Source organism: Dermacentor andersoni, chromosome 2 (assembly GCF_023375885.2).
Source record: "Dermacentor andersoni chromosome 2, qqDerAnde1_hic_scaffold, whole genome shotgun sequence".
NCBI lineage: Eukaryota > Metazoa > Arthropoda > Arachnida > Ixodida > Ixodidae > Dermacentor > Dermacentor andersoni.
Window position 1 is genome coordinate 138,513,501 of NC_092815.1, and position 20,874 is coordinate 138,534,374.

Sequence of the window (20,874 nt, forward strand, 5' to 3'; positions counted from 1 at the left end):
CGGCTCACTTGTGCCAAGTGCAGTGACAAAGAACATTCCTTCGAAACATGCCAGAACACTCCACATTGTGTCAACTGCGATGGCGAGCATGCCGCATACTCGCGGTCCTGCCCGTCCTGGAAGAGAGAAAAAGAGATTGTGACAATCAAAGTCAAAGAAAACGTATCTTTCAAGGAGGCACGGAGGCGGGTGTCATACCTGTCTAAGAGCAGCTTTGCCGATGTGGCGCGTAAGGGGGCAGCGCCACAACGGCCTCCGGCGACTGACCGACCCACACCCAGTGAGTTGGCAGTTACGCCTTCTGCCCCCGCGGCGGTTGCAGCTCGCGCTGCTCCGTTAACCGAGGAGAAGGGACCATCGACACCGAAGGTGGGCGTAGCCGAGGTTGCCTCATCTTCCCAGGTCCCTTCGAGCGCTGGCAACAGCCGGCACAGCCAAATCCCGCAGGGTGCCCCATCGACCTCCGGGCTGGTGGGCGCAGGGGTGTTGCCCTCCAAGGCGAGACTTTCCCGGGAACCTTCTCGCTCGCAAGAGCACGTGTCCGGCGCCTCACCAGAGGCAATGGACACTACACCTATCCTCAAGGCGCACCAAGCGCCTAAGGAGCGGCGAGGTTCCCTCGAACGCTTCAAAAAGAACAAAACCCCGGTTACAGGGCCTCGAAAGAGCACTGTAATCTAAGGCATAACTTCTATTTTCGTACACACAGCACCAAATTAACTTCATTATGGACACGCTAATTATGCAGTGGAACGTCAGAGGTCTCCTCAGAAACCTTGATGATGTTCAAGAACTTCTTTACGAACTCACCCCAAAAGTGCTGTGTTTACAGGAAACCCATCTTAAATCTAAACACACTAACTTTCTTCGTCATTATGTTATTTTTCGTAAAGATCGTGATGATGCCATTGCATCATCTGGCGGCGTAGCCATCATACTCGATAAAGGTATAGCGTGTCAACATCTACAACTACAAACGCCCCTAGAGGCAGTGGCCGTTCGAGCCATACTTCTAAACAAACTTATTACCGTCTGCTCTCTGTATATACCCCCGCACTATCATCTCCATAAACATGAATTCCATGCATTAATAGATCAATTACCCCAACCCTATTTGGTTCTAGGAGATTTTAATGCACACAGCAACCTATGGGGTGACTCTCATTGCGATGTGCGAGGTCGACTGATTGAACAGTTTCTCTTTTCATCTGGTGCATGCCTTTTGAATAGTAAGGCACCTACATATTATAATACTGCACATAAGACCTATTCCTCTATAGACCTCAGTATTGCATCTCCCACCCTTTTACCTGATCTTAAATGGAACGTTATTAGAAATCCATACGGGAGCGACCATTTCCCGATAGTACTGTCTACACCGAAGACGAATGAATGTCCCCCACAGTTTCCTCGGTGGAAAACTGATTCAGCCGACTGGGAACAGTTCCGAAAAATTACACTCATATCGTGGGCTGACGTTTCTGCTCTAAGCCTGGAAGCTGCGGTTGAATACTTCACCTCTTTTCTGATTGATGCCGCGACCAAATGTATCCCAGAAACAAAGGGGTCACCTAACAAGCGCCGTGTTCCATGGTGGAACGAGGAATGTCGTAACGCGCGTAAAAAGCAGAACAAAGCATGGGGGCTGCTCCGCGATTCTCCGACTGCAGAAAACCTTGTTAATTTCAAGCATGTCAAATCACAGGGAAGGAGAACGCGCCGACAAGCTAGAAGAGAGAGCTGGCAAAAATATATATCAGGAGTTAACTCTTACACGGATGAGACGAAGGTCTGGAATAGAGTGCACAGAATAAAAGGTCGACAACCTTACTCGCTACCCTTAGTAAATACACAGGGAGATAGTATGGAAGACCAGGCGAACTTTCTAGGCGTACACTTTGAACACATATCCAGTTCGTCGCACTATTCGGACACATTTCAAAGACATAAAGCACGAATAGAACGGCAGCCATTAGTACGAAAAACTGCAAAATGTGAGGTATATAATAGGCCATTTGGCATAGCAGAGCTTCAAGCAGCACTAAATGGCTGCAACAAATCTGCCCCAGGCTCTGACCGCATAATATATGAAATGTTAAAGCACTTGCCATCTGAAACACAAAAAACCCTTCTTTTTCTTTACAATGGTTTATGGTCTTCCGGCCAGATTCCCTCTGTTTGGAAAGAGGCCATTATAATTCCCATTTTGAAACAGGGTAGGACCCTTCTTTGCCAAATAGTTATAGACCGATAGCGTTGACAAGCTGCCTATGCAAACTCTTTGAAAAGATGGTGAATAAACGCTTGCTCCACTATCTTGAAACCAACAAAACATTAGACCCATACCAATGCGGTTTCAGGGAAGGTAGGTCGACGACAGACCAGCTTGTCCGCATGGAAACGTACATCCGTGAAGCCTTTATCCACAAACAGCTTGTCGTATCTGTATTCCTTGATATGGAAAAGGCGTATGACACTACGTGGCGCTTTGGGATCCTTCGGAATCTTTCTGGAATGGGTATACGTGGCAACCTGCTGAGCATTATTGAAAGCTATCTGTCTGACAGAACGTTTCGTGTTAGAGTTGGCAATGTGCAGTCACGATCATTCGTACAGGAAACAGGTGTACCGCAGGGTGGAGTGCTGAGCTGTACACTCTTTATTGTGAAAATGAACTCCTTACATACTATCATACCTCGCACAATCTTTTACTCGGTTTATGTGGACGATGTGCAGATAGCTTTTAGATCGTGCAATCTTAGCATCTGCGAGAGACAGCTACAGCTCGGCCTAAACAAACTCTCAAAGTGGTCAGAAGAAAATGGTTTTAAATTTAACCCTCAAAAAAGCACATGTGTTCTCTTCTCAAACAAGAGAGGCATTTCACCGGAACCCGCCATTGACCTTAACGGAGAACGACTATCGGTCAGTCTTGAACATAAATTTTTAGGTATGATTTTGGACACAAAACTTAATTTCATTCCCCACTTAAAATATCTTAAAGCCAAGTGCCTAAAGACTATGAACCTGCTGAAGCTGCTTTCTCGAACAAGCTGGGGAAGTGACAGGAGGTGTTTGCTTAGCCTGTATAAAAGCCTTGTACGATCACGCCTCGACTACGGAGCCGTGGTGTACCAATCCGCATCGGACAGTGCTCTTAAAATTCTCGACCCGGTCCACAATCTAGGTATACGGCTGGCAACAGGCGCATTTAGGACAAGCCCTGTGGAAAGTCTGTATGTCGAAGCGAACGAATGGTCCCTACACCTACGCAGAACATACCTAAGCATTTGCTACTTTTTAAAATGTAAATCGAATGACGAACATCCGTGTTATTCAGCTGTACTTGACTCATCTTCTGCAAGACTTTACCGTAACCGCCCATCTGTTCGAGCTCCTCTATCTGTGCGCTTAGAGCAACTGGCTAATGAAACCGGTATTCAACATCAAGAAACAGTCCTAATGACTCCCACTAACCTTGCACCACCTTGGGAATGGCAGTCTATCCAGTGCGATATGTCTTTCGTCGCAATAACAAAACATGCGTCTGAGGTGCATATACATTCACACTTCCTCGAACTCCAGGCGAAGTACTCCTGCGCAGAGTTTTATACAGACGCTTCAAAGTCTACTTATGGTGTAGCTTATGCAGCGCTGGGACCTTCGTTTTCAACGTTCGGTGCATTAAATCCCAACACCAGCATTTTCACAGCGGAGGCATACGCGATCCTCTCTGCTGTGAAACATATAAAACAAACAGGTATAACAAAGGCTGTCATATTCACAGACTCATTAAGCGTTGTTAGCTGCATATCAAGTATACGAAAACACAAAAACTCCATCCTTAATGAAGTCTATAACCTTCTATGTTCAGCGTACCTCTCTAACCAAATGATTGTTCTTTGTTGGGTGCCTGGCCATAGAGGCCTAGAGGGCAACGTAGCTGCTGACGAAAGGGCTACATCCGTACCTTTTTGTGATGCAAACATTAATATACCTGTACCCTACACAGACCTTAAACCATTTTTACAGCATAAACTACGGAAATATTGGCAACGGCAATGGGACACTCAGGTATCCAACAAACTGCACCTAATCAAACCGAAAATAGGAAACTGGATCTCTGAGAAAACAACGAGACATAAGGAAGTACTGCTCTGTAGGTTAAGAATTGGACACACCTATAGCACTCAATCGTGTATGCTAACTGGAACTAACCCTCCGACATGCACTAGGTGTGGAAGTAGACTTACAGTCCTTCATGTTCTCATTCAGTGCCCATTATTAGAAATGGAGAGAAAAAAGTTCTTCCCTTCCTTATACAGTCATAATATACCTCTGCACCCAGTCTTCTTTTTAGGCAATGACCCTCTATTTAATTTTAAATCAGTACTCAAGTTCTTAGAAGAAACTAATACCATAGCAATCATTTGGCCAGGCTATTTGTAGCACAGCCTCTGCTAAGAGGCTGTAGCTGCAATGAAATCACTTACAGAGCACATGCCTCGCAGCCCTTGCACTGAAGGGCTCTGCAGAGGCACTGGTGCTGCTATAAATTAACATGTTTTAGTATCTTATTGCCCTCAACGTTCTTTTACAACCATAGGACTCACTTTTCATTGACTATATTTTAATAGATACATATTTTACACCATTTAAAGCGAATATTTTAGGCCAATATACAGCCACTCGATTACCGCCATATTCATCATATTCATTGCCATTCATCGCCAAATGTCATGGCGCTATTTTGGCCATTTCTGGCCCTTGCGCCAAGAAACGATATCCATCAATCAACTTTCGCCAGTGCTGAGCTTTGAAACACATGGGAATCATGGCATCTTCCTGGGGAGCCAACGCTAGTGAACCTAAACCAGTGGTGGTCCAACTGTGCCATTTTGATACAATTCTACTTGTCTTCGCCTCGCTGCGCCCAACGAAGCGCAACTTGCGCCAAAGCGCCACCTTTGCCTTGCTAACACAACCATAACGCAACCGTAGAACGCGTATAGCTTCTATTTGTCCTTGGTCTGGCAACCAGCCCCAGGCACGCCGATCGGCTCAACTATAGTGAACTAGAATACTTTCTAGTGGCGCGAACGGAAGGGAAATGGGCGCTCTTGACACGCCGGACGCCACTGACGGCCGCTGGTGGCGCTGCAGGTCTCTTTTCTAGGACCGCGCGCGCGTCGGTCGAAGTCTTTGCGGCTTTGCGTTCGGTACGTTGCGCACGTTTTTCTGCTTGTGGCCTTGAAATTTCACGTGTGTTTCGCGTAGCACCAACGAAGACGTCTTATATCTCTTCGAAAGCACCATGTGAAGTACGCAATGGCAAAGAGAAAGACGGACTCTCACTGTTTTGCTCCGGGATGCCGAAGCGGCTATCCGGGTGCTCCCAAAGCATCTTTGTTTGCTGCTCCGAGGGACGAGGAGCATCGAAAAAAGTGGGAGCGGAGTTTGCGAAGACAGGACAAGCCTCTCACAGAAACCGCTGCGGTATGTGAGCACCACTTTGAGCCGCATTTCATTTTGCGCGACTACGTTCATGTGATCAACGGCAGCCAAGTGCGGATTCCACGCGGTAAGCCATCGCTGGCACCTCACGCGGTGCCTACGCTCTTGCCTGGTTGCCCGGCCTATCTTTCCGTGAAGCCCGTGAGAGCAAGGACTCAGCGGAAAAGACCAGCTCCAGCAAGCGTGTCAACAAATAAGAAGCGCCAGGATTCTGTCAGTAGCGCAGCGAACGACGACAATGAAATTGTGGACTCATCGGGAACTGAAGCGTTCACGACTGGTGCACTTCGTAGTTTAGAAGTTTCCCCCGAGTACTGGTGCCGATTTATGTACGATGGTGCCTCAAGTCTTGGCTTTGCGACAACAAGCATAGAAACAAGCCCTAGGCTTGAGGTTGTAAATGACAAGGTTGTTTTGTTTGCTGCCACCGGAGATGAAGTGCGCGCACAAGTATTCGTTAGAGGTGCGTTATGTAGTGACACTGTCGTGTGTTCGCTGGCAGAAGCGGACAATGTGCTGCGAGAGACAGAGGGAATTTGTGTCTGCAAGGGAGCCATGCTGGACACAGACTTCAGTCAAATAACGGAGCGTTTGACAGAAAAACTACGGGCGGCAAGTATTGTGAGTGGGCGTGGCATTTTCAGCACAAAATGTCAAGGAAAAGTGAATCAAGAAGGTAAGCTCTGCTTCTTAGCCTTTCTTTTTAAGTACAAGTGCGCTATATGATTCTTATGGTCAAATATTTGAATTTGCAGGAACTCCTTGCGCTGAATGCAAGGGCCTTCGAAAGTTGCTCCTTACAAGAAAGTCGCAGACGGCACGCACCAGAGCCAATCTGTCAGTGAAGAGAGCGTGTGCATTGCGGCTCAAGCTGGAAAAGGAAAGAACAGCTTGTCTGAGAAAATGCACCACCTCCATGGAAGAGCGGCTTGTCGCGATGGCGGCAAAAAACAAAAAGATTGCCAAGGAAGATTTTGATGCCAGAGTCGCTAAGCTTCCTCCGAAACAGCGCGAAGCGGTACACCACGTATTTGAAGCGTCATCACGCAAGAGTCCGAAAGGCATGAAGTACTCGCCACAGTAGGTTTTGGAGTGCATAGTGATGAAAATGAGGAGTGCGAAGCTCTATGAGCACATGCGTAAAGAGAACATACTTGCATTACCCTCTAAAACAACTCTTCGCAAGTACCTCAGTTGCTACAAGGCAGGCTTTGGATTCCAATACAAAAGCTTTTGATGTGCTGAAACAAGCTACTAGCACCATGGATGAATTCCATCTACATGGAGGTCTCATTGTGGATGAGATGAAGCTATCTGAACATCTCTCCGTAAGCTCTGCTGGCCACATAGATGGCTTTGTGGACCTTGGTCCATTTACTTCTGATGAAGACAAGCACAATGTAAGTGACCATGGCATGGTGATAATGTTTGTTCCATTCGTGGGAAAATGGACACAGGTCCTGGCGGCTTTCGCAACAAAAGGCAACATCAAAGGGACCCTGCTCACAAAGATTATGGTTGAGGCTGTCATACTGACAGAGAAAGCAGGCCTCAAGGTCGACTTCATAACGTCGGACGGTGCGACATGGAACCGGAAGAAGTGGGCCTTAATGGGCATCAGAGCATCTCTGACCGGCACTAAGTGTAGTGCGCCCCATCCCGTGGATTTGAAGCGACGGCTCCATTTCCTTTCCGACTTCCCTCATTTAATCAAGTGCTTGCGCAACGGCCTGCTTAGCCATGAGTACTTGGTGCCAGAAGGGCGGGTGAGTTTTCTACTGTATACATTACAATCCAAACACATCCCAACATAAATAATGCTCCTTTCATTTACTGATGCATATGCATATACCAACCAAGGCGGCATATTTTTTGTTCATTACAGGTCTCCTTGCAAGCTGTATGTAGAGCCGTGGCAATGGATGGGAACAACGTGACACTCCAGGCACTACATGGCATCACCACCAGCCACACTAACCCGAACAACTTCGAAAAGATGCGGGTTTCTTTAGCTTTCCAGCTATTCAGTGACAAAGTTGTCAAGGGCCTGCAGCTCTACCGGGAAAAGATTGAAGAGCGGTGCGGTGATATTGCAGTAACACTACATTTCTTTGAGTAAGTACTCCAATAATATAGCACTAGTAATTCATATTAAAAATGTGATGACAACTAGTTAGCTGCATCACCTTTATTGCACAGTCAAAATTGTATTTATGTCGTCTTAATTATGCAGGATCATCCGTGACCTCATCTTGATAATGACTTCCCGGTTTCCTGCCGAAGCATTGAGACTTTCATCACCATCTGCGGACAAACTGAACAACATGCTGGTACTGCTGGACAACTTGGAACGTCGCACAAAAGGACAGCGTGGCTTCCTGAGCCAGTCCACTGCAACAGGGCTCCGAGGTACTGTCTCAAGTGTATTGTCATTGCTGAAATACCTTTGTGAAGTCGTAGGTTTTAAATACCTGTTAACGAGCCGGACAAGCCAGGACCCCATTGAGCACCTTTTTGGTATAGTGCGGCAGTCATGTGGATGCAATGCCCATCCGACGCCACAGCAGTTTGTTGTTGCTGTAAACTGCCTATCGTTCAGTAATCTTGTTCACTCGGTTGCAAAAGGAAATTGTGAGCCTGCAATACTCAGTTCCCTCTTAGGCCCTGATGCCAGTCAGCACAGCGGTCCTTCTGGCAAGCAGCAGCTTGTTGATGTGGGCAATATTGATGCTGCAGATACTTTAATGCTCAGTGCAGAGGCCGACCATACATCGTGTGCTGTGGCATCAAGCGACAGCAGACTTATATTTTATATGGCTGGCTATGTAGCCAGAAAATGTATCCTCAGGACTAAATGTGAGGAATGCCTCAATCTCCTATTGATTAGCAAAGAAAAGTCGGAGGTATTAAATTTAGCTCAATTCACTCTCCAAAACGGGGGCCTTTTGTACCCTGCAAGTGTGCTGTATCAGTTTGTGGCTGACCTTGAGAATGCCTTTACAGCATGTTTCAGCTTAAACGAGCTGCATTCAGACAGCATTTTGGATGTGCTGAGTACATTAACAGCTAAGCGAAATTACAGCCTTGGGTGCGCGGACCACCGTCAAAATGTTGCAGCAGAAATGACTGCTTTCTACGTAACCACTCGCATGCATTTTTTCACAAAGAGTATTAATCAAAGCAATGACAAGAGGCGTCAGGCTTCAAAGCACCTGAAGTTGAGTAGATGCTCTTAGACCATGCGATCTTTAGTTTCACTCTAGAAAAAGAAATTGAAGCATTGTTAACTGATAACGTTGGGTCTTGCCTTGTTGTTCTTGCCTTTTGTGCGATGCTAATAAAATTTGCCGGCGTGAAACCTTGCCGTGTGCTTAAACACAACTTTATTGCTCTCCTCGTATTTTTTGCATGTTGTGCATGATCATCACAAATGAAAATAATGTTGGTGCGTAGCTTGCAGAAATGGTCTATAACAGATGTTCCTTGAAAAGAGAGCACTGATATGACACCACTAAAAATCCCCGGGTGGCTAGGTCCGAAAACGTACGTTTTGTTTGCGATTACTACCTGTCTAAAAAAAAACGTAACATCTCAAAGCTGCTCTCAAGAGCAGCTTTGCAATTGCCAAGCTGCCTAACAATATGCAGGTATCCTGCTTAATGAAGGATTCGCGGATGCTGGTCTGAAAATGCCGAATTTCATACTACAATAATAGGCTTTATTTCCAAAAAAGGAGAAAAAAATGGTACTTGAGCCGACGCGCGCGGCTAACGAGAAAAGCGAAAACCCGCGCGCCTGTAAGCCGGCCACTCTAAGGAACCGCGCGCCGCCAGTTTCTCGCTGATACTTGAGTTTGCCCTCTAAGAAAGCGGGTCCTGCACGGCTGGACAGAATGCACTGCCTGTAGCACCTGCTGTGGCCAGGATGCTTTGTAGTGTGCGATCACTCGTCCGATATCAGCCGCAGCTAACGCCAGTAAATTACAAGGGGTGAGCACTTCCGCAGCTAGTGCAGCCGTGAAGGCAAGCTCAATTTCGAATTTAACGCGTTCTAACACGTAGGTGCAGCTCCAAATAAATCTCCATAAGGAAGGAATCGCCGTTTCGTACTAAATAAGCGCACAGAAACATCGGTATATGCCAGATAATAGCCGGAATGCATTGAAACCTTTGCTAGAAAAGGTTGCAGTGGCGCCACCTCGCGGCGTCAGTGCGAAACGGCGTGCCTGGGCGTCGCCGTTCGCGCCACTAGAATACATTCTAGTTCACTATAGCCGCGGCGCACTCAGCGTCGACTTCCCGCATGCCCGCCAGGGGCGCTGACGCATGTTTCACCTGAAAAACTTCTCTTGCCTCGTGTTGCGGTTGCGGTGGTGCGCCACAGAACACTTATACAAACTTAAAGGCTGTTTCGCGTGTCGGCGTGGAGACCTACAACCGCTAGGATTTCTGCGCCCGCGCCGGAAGCTGCCGCTCGCGTCAGTAGCATGACGCACCTCACATGACCACGGCGAGCCAACGTCACTTCCGGAACGACTCTCTGCGCGACGTTCAGGCAAGCCCGGGCAAGCTGCTTCAGCACCTTGTTGGCTGTGCGCGTAGAGATCGACGTTTTTCATGGCAGGTGCGGAAATCTTCAGCCGTGACGGCTGCATTAACAATGAAACCTTGATCGCCGAAGTGCAACGTCGCCAACCATTGGTACTGCTGGTACCGACGTCGCCTTCTCGTCACTATTAGCAGCAACGTCATCATTTTCATGACGAGCAACACTTTCTTTTTTCTGGACAACGGTCTCATGATTCAACAGTTAGCACAAACGTCGAAAGCTTGCAGCGCAGTTCGAGGTCTGACACACCGTACAACTAGTATTTCTAGGGACCCTAGTACAACACACGAGGCGCGTAGCACATGAGTGATGCTATGCCGATGCTGCTGCAGGTTTCGCCGGGCTCACAATATTCATATTAGGTCGCAGTTGAGCCGAATGACCCACAACGAGTCGTAAAATATCTTTCTGAAATATAAACAAGGTTTAAGCTAAAATTATTGTGTTTTCTTGCAATATGTAACACATTGCTTAACGAGGCCGTTAAGCGAAGGCTAGACTGCCTTAAACATGGCAAGCTAGCAACACTGCGCCGCCTCGACGAGACGCGCGACTGCGCGCGGCAACTCGTGCATCGTTTGGGTGCGCGCCCTCTTCCTCCGTCGGGCGCGGCGCGACGTCGAGTCAACGCGGCGTGTGCGGACGCATTGGAACGCGTACGTCTGGTTGAGCCTTTAGAGAAGGGAAACTGTACCTTCCACAATGCAACGAAAATAAGCGTAGCAGCGGCGTCGTGAGTATGCGACCACAGACGGCGCTGTACAACAGGAAACGGAAACAGTATTGGCGCTTTACGAGGTGTTCTGTGGCTTTACTGGGTCTCTGGCTGGTTGCTGTGTGGTTGCTGTGTGGCTAAAGTGTACTAGACCGTTGGGTAGTGAGCTGACTCTCCGGTGGCGGCGTGCGCTCCCGCGTCGCCGGAAATGTGAACAGTTTTATGTTTTCCCGGGGACCCGCGCGGAGGCGCTGTCGTCGTCGTCAATGTAAACCTCCGCTGCCTCCGCCGCTGCCTTCCTGGCTTTGCGCGCCGCTGCCTCCGCTGTGCTTTCTTTCATGTGTTCCGAAGTTTACATTACCAATTCTAATGTTTATAAGAAATCATCGTAGGGAAGTATATCGTGCGTCGCTATTGCGTGTGAAATGGCACCACGCCGTTTGAACCACTGTTTTGCGCCCGGCTGTAAAACGGGCTATGTACATGTAAAAGGTGCCCCAAAGCCGTCGTTATTCAGCGTGCCCAAGGATGAAGCACTTCGAAGACTGTGGGAAAAAAAACCTCCATCGAGCGGACAAGCCTCTCGAAGACACAAGTGCCGTGTGCGAACTACATTTTGAGCCGCGCTACGTAATTCGCGACTATGTACACATCATTGGTGGCAAGGAAGTGCGGATCCCACGTGGTAAGCCACTGCTTAGCAGTGATGCTGTGCCAACCATTCTTCCAAACCTACCCGCGTATTTGACGAAAAAAGCTGTGAAAGAGAGGCCTGCTCGTAAAAGGAAGTCAGAGAGTTGCGCGTCTCCGGCGAAGCGTAGACCGTGCTCGAACAGTGACACGACGGTGTCCTACACAAGCGCTGCAACGATTGCTGAGCAAGGCGCGGCCTCCTCGACGGAAGCAGGCGTGGAACCGGACGCCGATGCAGAATTTTCATGCCCACTGGGTCAGCAGGAACCCATGCTGTTATTTGACAGTCTTCAGGTACCGTCGGAGCAGTGGACCAAGCACAGGTTTCCTGGACACGACGGTGTCGTGTACTGCACGTCTGTGTTGACATCAAGAAATGAGGTGTGCTCAGAAAAAGTGGTAATGTTCTTTCAGTCACAGACGCACAGTTACTACAAAGTGTTTGTGAGAGGAATTCTGCTAAAAGAAAGCACATTGCAAACAAGCGGGGAAGCAGAAGATGTGCTGAGAGCAACTGATTCCATGAGTGTTTGCACTGGAGTAATGCGACTTGAAGATTATGAAGAAAGGTATTTTACGAAGAACCTTAAATCCCACGTAGTGACCCTCCAGCAAATGTACTTCAGCAGCAATTGCCTGGGTCAGGTCGCTGAAAGAGGTAATTATGCTGTCCATTTTGCCTAATTTGCAACTCATTTTATGTTGCGTTCATTGATTTTTTTGGCTCCGTGGGAACTCAATTCAATGCACTTTTCTTGCAGGTACGCAGTGTGTGTCTTGCCGCTACTTGAAACGAGCACTGCAGATCAGACGAGCGAGGGTCAAAAGAACTGATAAAAAGAGCGGCCGATCTGTTGTGCTTAAACTGCGAGCTGCAGCGAGAAGAAACAAGAGGCTAGTTGTTCGCCTAGGAGATGTGAAAAATGAACTTGCTAAAATGAGAGGGGAAAATGCTGCCATTCAAGCAGAAGCATTAGAAGCACAGATCTCAAAACTGCCCCCCAGACAGCAGGAAGCTGTTCGACAGTGCTTCGCAGCTTCAAAAGTGAAACCTAATGGTCTACGCTACACGAAAATGTGGGTCCTGGACTGCATAATAATGAAGATGAAAAGTCCTCGTCTGTATGAGCATCTTCGCCGTAATAGCATTCTTTCCCTACCGTGCAAATCAACCCTCAAGCGCTATGTATCTGCATATCGCACTGTGTTTGGCTTCAGCGACAAAGTTAGGCAGCTAAAAGTGAAGTCAGCTGAGCTTGATGCCTGGAAAAAACATGGTGGATTAGTTATAGATGAGCTAAAGCTGTCGGAACACTTTGCAGTTAAAACGTCTGGGGTTATTGAGGGTTTTGTAGACCTAGGCCCTTTCACAGCAGCCAAAGACAAAGGTGTCCCATGTGACCATGGCATGGTTATACTATTTGTTCCCTTTCAGGGAAAATGGAGCCAGGTAATTGGCTATTTTGCCACACATGGCAACATGAAGGGGGACATTCTTGCCAAAGTTGTTATTGAGGCAACCGTATTGGCCGAAAAGAGTGGCCTTTTTGTTGATTTCATTACATGCGACGGCGCAAGCTGGAATAGAAGGATGTGGAGGATACTTCGGATACAAGCATCAGCTGAGTCTACCACCTGCAAAATTCAGCACCCCAGCGATGCATCACGAAACCTCTTTTTTATATCCGACTTCCCTCATCTTATCAAATGTCTACGCAACTCATTGTTGAAATCTGGATTCAACACTCCAGCTGGCCATGTAAGGCTCTTCTTCATCTTATTGAGGATTTTGTTGTGCTATTACTCACTCTTGAAGCTTAACAGGGTCCTCTCCAATTTCTTTTTAGGTGGATATGCAACACGTAAAGGAAGCCTACAAAATGGATTCCTGCAATGTTACCCTCAAGGTTATGCCAGGGATAACACGATGTCATATTGAGCCAAACGCATTTGAAAAGATGAGAGTCAGTTATGCGTTCCAGCTTTTCGGCACTAAAGTGCTCCAAGCTTTTCACCTGTATAAGGACACGTTAGAAGCCACTCTTGGAAGAATGGATGCAACTCAGGAATTCTTCAGGTGAAATGCCTATTTTCTCTTCTGCTACTTAATTTTAAAAGTAATGAAACCTTTGCATTATGGTTTTGTTAGCTGAAAATGATGTTTAAGTCTAACTTGGTGCAAGCAACATCTGAAGAGCTTTTTTGTGTATTTCAGCAAAATCCACCAGCTGATATCTGTGATGACCTCACGGTTCCCTGCGGAAGCCCTCCGGCCAGATTCTCGAGCAACAGCTGTGCTGCAGGATTTTTTATCCTATCTTAAAGCATGGGAGGAGCATGTAAAAGGGACAGGTGGCTTTGTGAGTGAGTCCACGGCAACAGGTCTGCGTGTAACCATTTCAAGCACATTAGGCTTGCTAGATTACCTTACAAGAAAAGTAGGTTTTAAGTACCTAATGACCTCCAAAACTAGTCAAGACCCTCTTGAAAACCTTTTTGGGATCGTTCGACAGTCTTCTGGCAGTAATGACCACCCAACACCAAGTCAATTTCTAGTTATCATTAACTGCTTGTCATTTTATGGGCTAGTAAAATGTGCCAGTCAAGGTAACTGTCAGCAGGACGAACTGGGCTCCCTCCTGGAAGTTGACAGCCTGCCAGACACTGCGCAGAATGCAGCAGACTTTCATCTGCCAATGAGTGCTGCTAAGAGCATGCACACAGCTCCATCCTCCCAAGACCATAACCAGCACATTGCCAGCAGTGACTCAAGAATAATTTTTCACACCGCTGGCTATGTTGCAAGAAAATGCGTTTTAAAAACCAATTGCCAAGACTGTCTGACCCTTCTCACTATGCCTGCCCCAGATGAAACTTTCCAGCTTGCGAGGCTGACAAAGTTTCGTGACAATGGAGGGCTCCTCTATCCAACTGGTCGCTCATTTGGTTTCATAAAGAAGCTTGAGGACTTGTTCACAGGCTGCTTCTCCCATGGACAGCTGCACTCTGACAGCATTTTAGATGTGCTGACAGTTGTCAAAGCCAGACTTGGCCAAGAGGTTGGTTGTTCCAGTCATGCTTCCACCCTTTCTCCAAAAATAATCAAATTCTATGTCACTACACGACTTCACTTCTATGTTAAAAGTATAAATACTGACAAGTCGGGGAAGCGCCAAAAGGCAAAGCACTTGAAGTTGAGCCGCTGCTCTTGAAATGTGCATGCTGTCTGCATTGTCTACTTGTTGCATTGTGCTTGTCAAGATAATAAACTTTTGTTAAAGTTGTTCAACCAACATTTTGTTTGCATTTTTTTTTCTCTTTTTCTTTCATAAAATATTTCCTTAAAAATAAGTGTGGCTATACCAACATCACTCTCTGGAAAGGCAGATATAGGAAATTATGCAGTATGTTAGTGTCGGGAGAATTAAATGCGTTTTATGTTGGAATAATGTAGAGCAACGACTGATGTATAGGCGCATGTTTTCTGGCACATATGTGACAAGCTACAGCATGGAAGGTGTTTTAAACGGTTTACCTTTTGTTTCAACATTCATGTGCGATTAAAACTTCATATCTATGCTGCTTAACATTTCATTGATATACCTCTATTTTTCTTCCACAATATGCTCAGCCAGAGTCAAATAGGTGGGTATACAGGAAAGGCATCGTTCCAAAGGTGCCTGAATTGCTGTAAGGACTGCAAATAGGGTAACGCCGAAAACGAATTTCTGCACGCGCGCAACTCGATAACACCGCGACATATGGATCACTTACGTTCTAATCAAAGACAGCAGTAAAACTGCTGTCTTTGACAAGAATGTAAGTGATTCATTTGTTATGTCACGCTATTATTGAGTAAATATACCCAAACTTGCTGTCAATGGAGAGGAACCCCACAGCCTTTTACTCGGCGCAAGACGCGAGTTTTCGATACGAGTGCAAGCTCAGCAAAGCCAGCGTTACAAAAATGGTGATTAAAGAAACTTTTCCCTCATGAAAAGAAAGACGAAGTACTACTGACAAACAAGCATACTGTCCAAGCTCTTTATTTATATGAGAAACGAGCATTCAAGAAATTAGACCGTTTCTACAGCGGCGACCACGTACCTTTCGCACGGCCAAAGCGCGGCCGCTTACATTGAATACAGTGGTGGCGCCATCTAGCAGGCGAGACGTAAACCGCGACAGCGGATGGAGCTCAGTCAGCCCATTACCCAATATTCTAGTACACTTTAGTGTGGCGTTTGCCACACAGCAACCACACTGGCGGGAGCACGATAGAGGCGCAGCAGAATATATGTAGCGCTGAGTCATATCGAGTTAAGGCACACTCTGAACTGAGTTTTAAGGGCATCCCGAGCGGTTTTCGTTTATTTCGCCGCTGTTACCCCGAGTTGTGCCTCCGCGCTCCAGCTGTTGCATTTCGTGTAGGGCTACTGACGGAATGAGGTTTCCAGGTGGCACGATGGCCTCGACTGGAATAAACGCACAGGACACCAAAGATTGAGTAAGCTTGAAAATATTTTATTTGCATTTTACAAGTACAACAAAAAGCACACGTCTACGCATCCACACAAACGCGGTTACATAGTCAAGAACATAGTCAAGAAATGGCTCATTAATAAGGGTAGCACAAATGCACAAGAAAGAAGACCTAAGCTACAAAACGTATGGTCGGCTGCTAAGTATAATAATTTCCCTGTCACCGCGTGTCACTTTAATACAGCATCTTTACAACACTACCAGGCCGGGTAGTTTGGCGGAAAGAACGCAACAGCTTACGGCCGTCAGCTGCCTCTTCTTTACGGGTGTCATAATTATCCTAATCTCCCCATCAACGTCGTGCAAGTCCGCATACAGGTATCTGTATCTGAACCATATGTGCCAGCTTAATACATGTGTAGTGAAATTATGATAACCACTGCGTCTTATCAAACATGTATTGGTTTTGCAAATGCGCATTACAGCTGACAAAACGACATACTGTAAGTGAAGCACAAGAGAACAAGGACAAAAGGAGGATACAACACTTGAAGAAGAAATGAAGAATTAGTAGGCGTACAGCAAACAAGCGATGACGGAGAACACACAATGATGCATCGGGTGTTCTGTGACATCGGTTTGCGTACTTACGGTGTTATGGAGATCAACGGCATAAAAACGTACCTTCAAGCGTACTCCCTCAACCTCCGCCACATTCATTATGATAATCAACGCCTAAACAAAATGAGGCACTATTTTTTGCCAAGAGTAGACCTCTTTACAGCAAGTCTATATAATGACTCGCAGACGAAACCAGCATGCTTTTCGAAAATGTTTTACCGCCGTAGTATTCGAACGCCAACGGCCAGGAAACACATCGATACCAATAGGCTGTCGGTGGTTAATCAAGTACAAAAACCTTGACGCTATGACTAAAAAGCAACTTCAACACTCAATTTTTTAATAAATCAACTGCCTATTTGCCTGAGGTAAAAAAACACCCTTAGACACCTCGATTGTTTATGTAAAGTAAAAAAATTCAGCATGTTTAGCGCCCCTAGCAGAGAAAGCACAAATTAAAGTATGCGACCAAATTACAGTAGCTCCACTTGCGCGCTTACGCTGAAACGCCTCGATTGATTTTTTGCCCTCTGTGGCCATTTGTTGAACTTGAGAGTGTGCGGGGCCTGGGTGCGCTCGGTACAGCTCGGTTGGTTCGGCGTTGTCGGCACTCGACTGCAAATACCGCCGGCGTTGTATGCGTGGCAATATCTCTCTGTGCCTGTGCTGTGCTTGGCTCAATGTGCAGTATGTGTGCGTGAGAATGCCTGCCCGCCGTCGAAATTACTGTTTTGCGCCCGGGTGCCAGACTGGATACAGTCGTGCGAAGGATGCACCAAAGGCGTCTTTGTTCAGCGTCCCACATGATTAAGAACGGCGAAAGTAGTGGGAGAAGAATCTTCACCGTGCAGATAAGAAGCTAGATGAGTCTTGTGCAGTCTGCGAGCTCCATTTTGAACGGCGTTCTGTAATCAGGGACTTCGTGCACATAATAGACGGCAAAGAGCTGCGCATTCCTCGTGACAAGCCGCTGCTGTCGAAGGATGCCGTCCCCACGATTCTTCCGAATTTGCCGCAGTACCTTACGAAGAAGGTAATCTTGGACGGGCCACCACTGAGATCATTGTCGGCTGTGTAGAAGATGCACTTGTTGAGCTGCCACGACAGGGCATCATTTGTTTCTTTAGTGACGGTCCTATCATCATGAAGAGTGTCAGAAGAAAGCTAGAACAGCATCTGACATCAAGCATTGCCGATGTCGATCACTGCAGCTTACACAAAGTCCACAATGCTTTTGCAAAGGGCTTAGATGCTTTTGGATCTGATGTAGAAGTGGTAAGAAATGTTTACTATTACTTCAAATCTGCTGTCTGTTCAGAGCTATTCAGAGAAAGCCAGGAAGTCCTAGGTATTCCATCGCATGTGTTTTTGCGACATGTGTCGAACAGGTGGCTCACTTTACAAGAATCACTGAGCCGTATTCAGGAGCAGTTTGATGCCATTAAGGACTACTTTGAAAAAGCAAACAAGACTGGCCAGTGGTCTGCCACCCAAAGTCTTCATACGAAACTGGCTGCGGCATTCTCGCAGAAACCACTCTATGCTAAGATACTATTCCTGAAGAACTGTGCTGAGCTATTCACTGGCTGCCAGAAGCTGTTTCACAAACAAGAACCACTTTTGCACATTCTTCATGCGGAATTGTTGTTATTAGTTCAGCGAGTTCTTGGCCGCTTCTTACGCAGTGACGCCTACCAGGGCAAGACTCCACAGTGTGGAAGACAAAGCCTGAGTTGGGTATGGATACAGATGACGCAATGCGGACCTGGGACATCCCTGAAAGAAAGCATTTGCGACTTGGGGCTCGCGCTTTTTACATAGCGTGCTCACAAGACTTACTGTAAAAGCTACCTCTTGACAACAAACTGCTGCAACATGCAAGCATTCTTGGCTTGCACTTCACAGATGCAGACTCGGAAGTCCGCTCACTGCGATACCTTGCTTCACAACTGCCACAAGTGCTACAGCTGAATGAAGTATCTTCATTAATTGACGAATGGTACATGCTCAAATGCGATCCACTGAACAGCAGCGAAGTTGCAGTGCCTGAAAGGATTGACAGCGCATGGGCTAAAGTATTTCAACGGAAATCAGCTGCTGGTGGGCAAAAGTACCCACTGCTTGCAAAACTCGTGAAAGCCCTCCTGTCTCTCCCGCATGGTAATGCAGATTGCGAGAGAGGGTTCAGTATAAATAAGCGTCTGCTTGAGGGCTGTGCCTGTTTGTCTGTTAATAGCCTGAATGGACTACGGCAGGTTAAGACATATTTGCAAAGGTACAACGGGGATGCCACCAAAGTACCCCTGTCACCTAAGCTGGTCCGATGTGTAAAGAAGGCAAGGACATGTTATGCAGATAAGCTTGAAAAGGAAAGTGAAGATTCAGAGGTGACGAAGCCTGCAACCACACAGACCCAGCCCAATGCCATTACTTTGGAACAACTGAAAAGGGGCTTAAATGAAGAGGTTGCATCATGCTGTGCATTGCTTAAATGTGCAGAAGAGACAATCTCTACTGGCTTGGCTCACAAGAGCATGGAGCAGGTTCAAAATGGGCAGCAGTTGTTAGCTGAAGGGAATGCAAGCCTGGCTACTGCACTTCTTGAGCTTGACGAGCTGAAAAAAAGTAGCAAAAGGCACTGACGGAAAGAACTTTCCGTGTTTTCATTGTGGAATATGTGTGGGTTAAATGTAAAAAAATCATTATTCATGTTTTAAAGCTTATTTTGCAGTGTAAACAAGACATACTCAAATGGTGCATGTAGGCACGTTTAAATAGCGAAATTATTTATAGTTTTGATACAGCTGTGTATGTCTAGTCATTCTCTTATGGCCAACAGCACAAAATTGTGCTTTGGCATTTCTAGTCACTTTTGTACTATGTTTTATTGCATAAAACTGTTCAAAAGTGCTATTTAAAAAGGCAAATAAAGTCTTTCTGCAACATACCATGGTTTATTTGCTGGAGGCACACGAGCTAAATGGCTGCGCTGTGTCGTTCTTGCTTGTGTCTATTTACTCTGAAGAAGTACTGAACAATTGTGCAGTAGTAATAAGCTGCACCAAATGTCATGCATTTGCTTTTCTCCTGCTCCAACTGATCCAAAACGCAAAATTTTGTGCTATAGAACTGCTACAAAATGCTAATGTGGCTGCTCCTAAATTGCTACAAACCAGCCTTTTTCCTGCTCCAAAAGTTGCTCCAAATCTGAGATTGACTGGACCACCACTGCTAAACCTGTACTTGTGATCCACCAAAGCCATCAGGATCACACTATACCTGAAAGCAAAATTGACATCGTAGTCAATGACCAATCAACCAAGTCCTGTGACAATAACGGTAGCGTACACTTCAAAATACAGCATAATACCCTAGTCCATTTGACAGTTTCTTGCAAGGGCACACACATTTCATTGGCACATGTCACGAAGAGCAGTTGAAAGCTTGCAGCTGTCACTTCAGCCTGTATATTTCTGTAGTGTGCCTAACTTTGAAATATATGCAATGCTACTAACTCCATGCAAAACCATTTTACAATGCTGAGAAATTGTTTCATACAAGCATGCATGAGCAAACTAATGTATAAAGCGAGATGCATCCTTCTTCAGCACACTTGACAGTTTTGAGATGTAGCAGTCCGTACAGCGTCTACCGAATAGCCATAAGAATTTTGAATGCCGAGATTTTTAAAAAGTTCGGTTGGTTCATAAGCTATTACTGAGCGTGGCTCAATATGATAAAACTAAACAGGGTCGAACCACCATGCACATCTGCCATGTGACACAGTTCTTTGTTCCGTTGACTCCAAGGCCAGTGGCAGTTTGGGCTACTTCGCTCATTGATTAACAAGTGGAACAGCAGTGCAAAAGAAAAGGATGGCAGAAAGACAACACACACCGACTAGGTCGTGCTTTGTTTGCAGAGATCAGTCGCACACAGGTGCTTTGCAGTGGTGCCCATTACTTGTTTACGGTGACCATCAAGAAAGAAGTTATAAAGCTATTGTTCGAATTAAGCACCAATGTAGTTTGACTGCACCTGTACCATTTTCTAAAGCAACACTTTCAGTACCAGTGGTAACATGGATTTCAATATATTCAAATGGAACAAGCTTCCATTTTACAATTCAGTACCTGCAAGCAAACTTAGTGGCATTATTGAATATCTACGCACACCTGTCCTTTAGGCTAAACATGAATGGAATGCAAATTTGCGTTAAAGAATACTAAATTTCTTTCTCC

At 46.3% G+C, this 20,874-nt stretch overlaps 1 protein-coding gene and 1 pseudogene across 1 annotated transcript in view; one reads left to right on the forward strand and one right to left on the reverse strand.

The window, feature by feature from the left end:
* The window catches only part of LOC126540045 (uncharacterized), a 178,513-nt gene that overhangs the window by 60,221 nt on the left and 97,418 nt on the right, over positions 1-20,874 (reverse strand). The gene's annotated exons all lie outside the window — the stretch shown is intronic.
* On the forward strand, positions 12,842-19,447 carry LOC140216120 (uncharacterized; annotated as a pseudogene).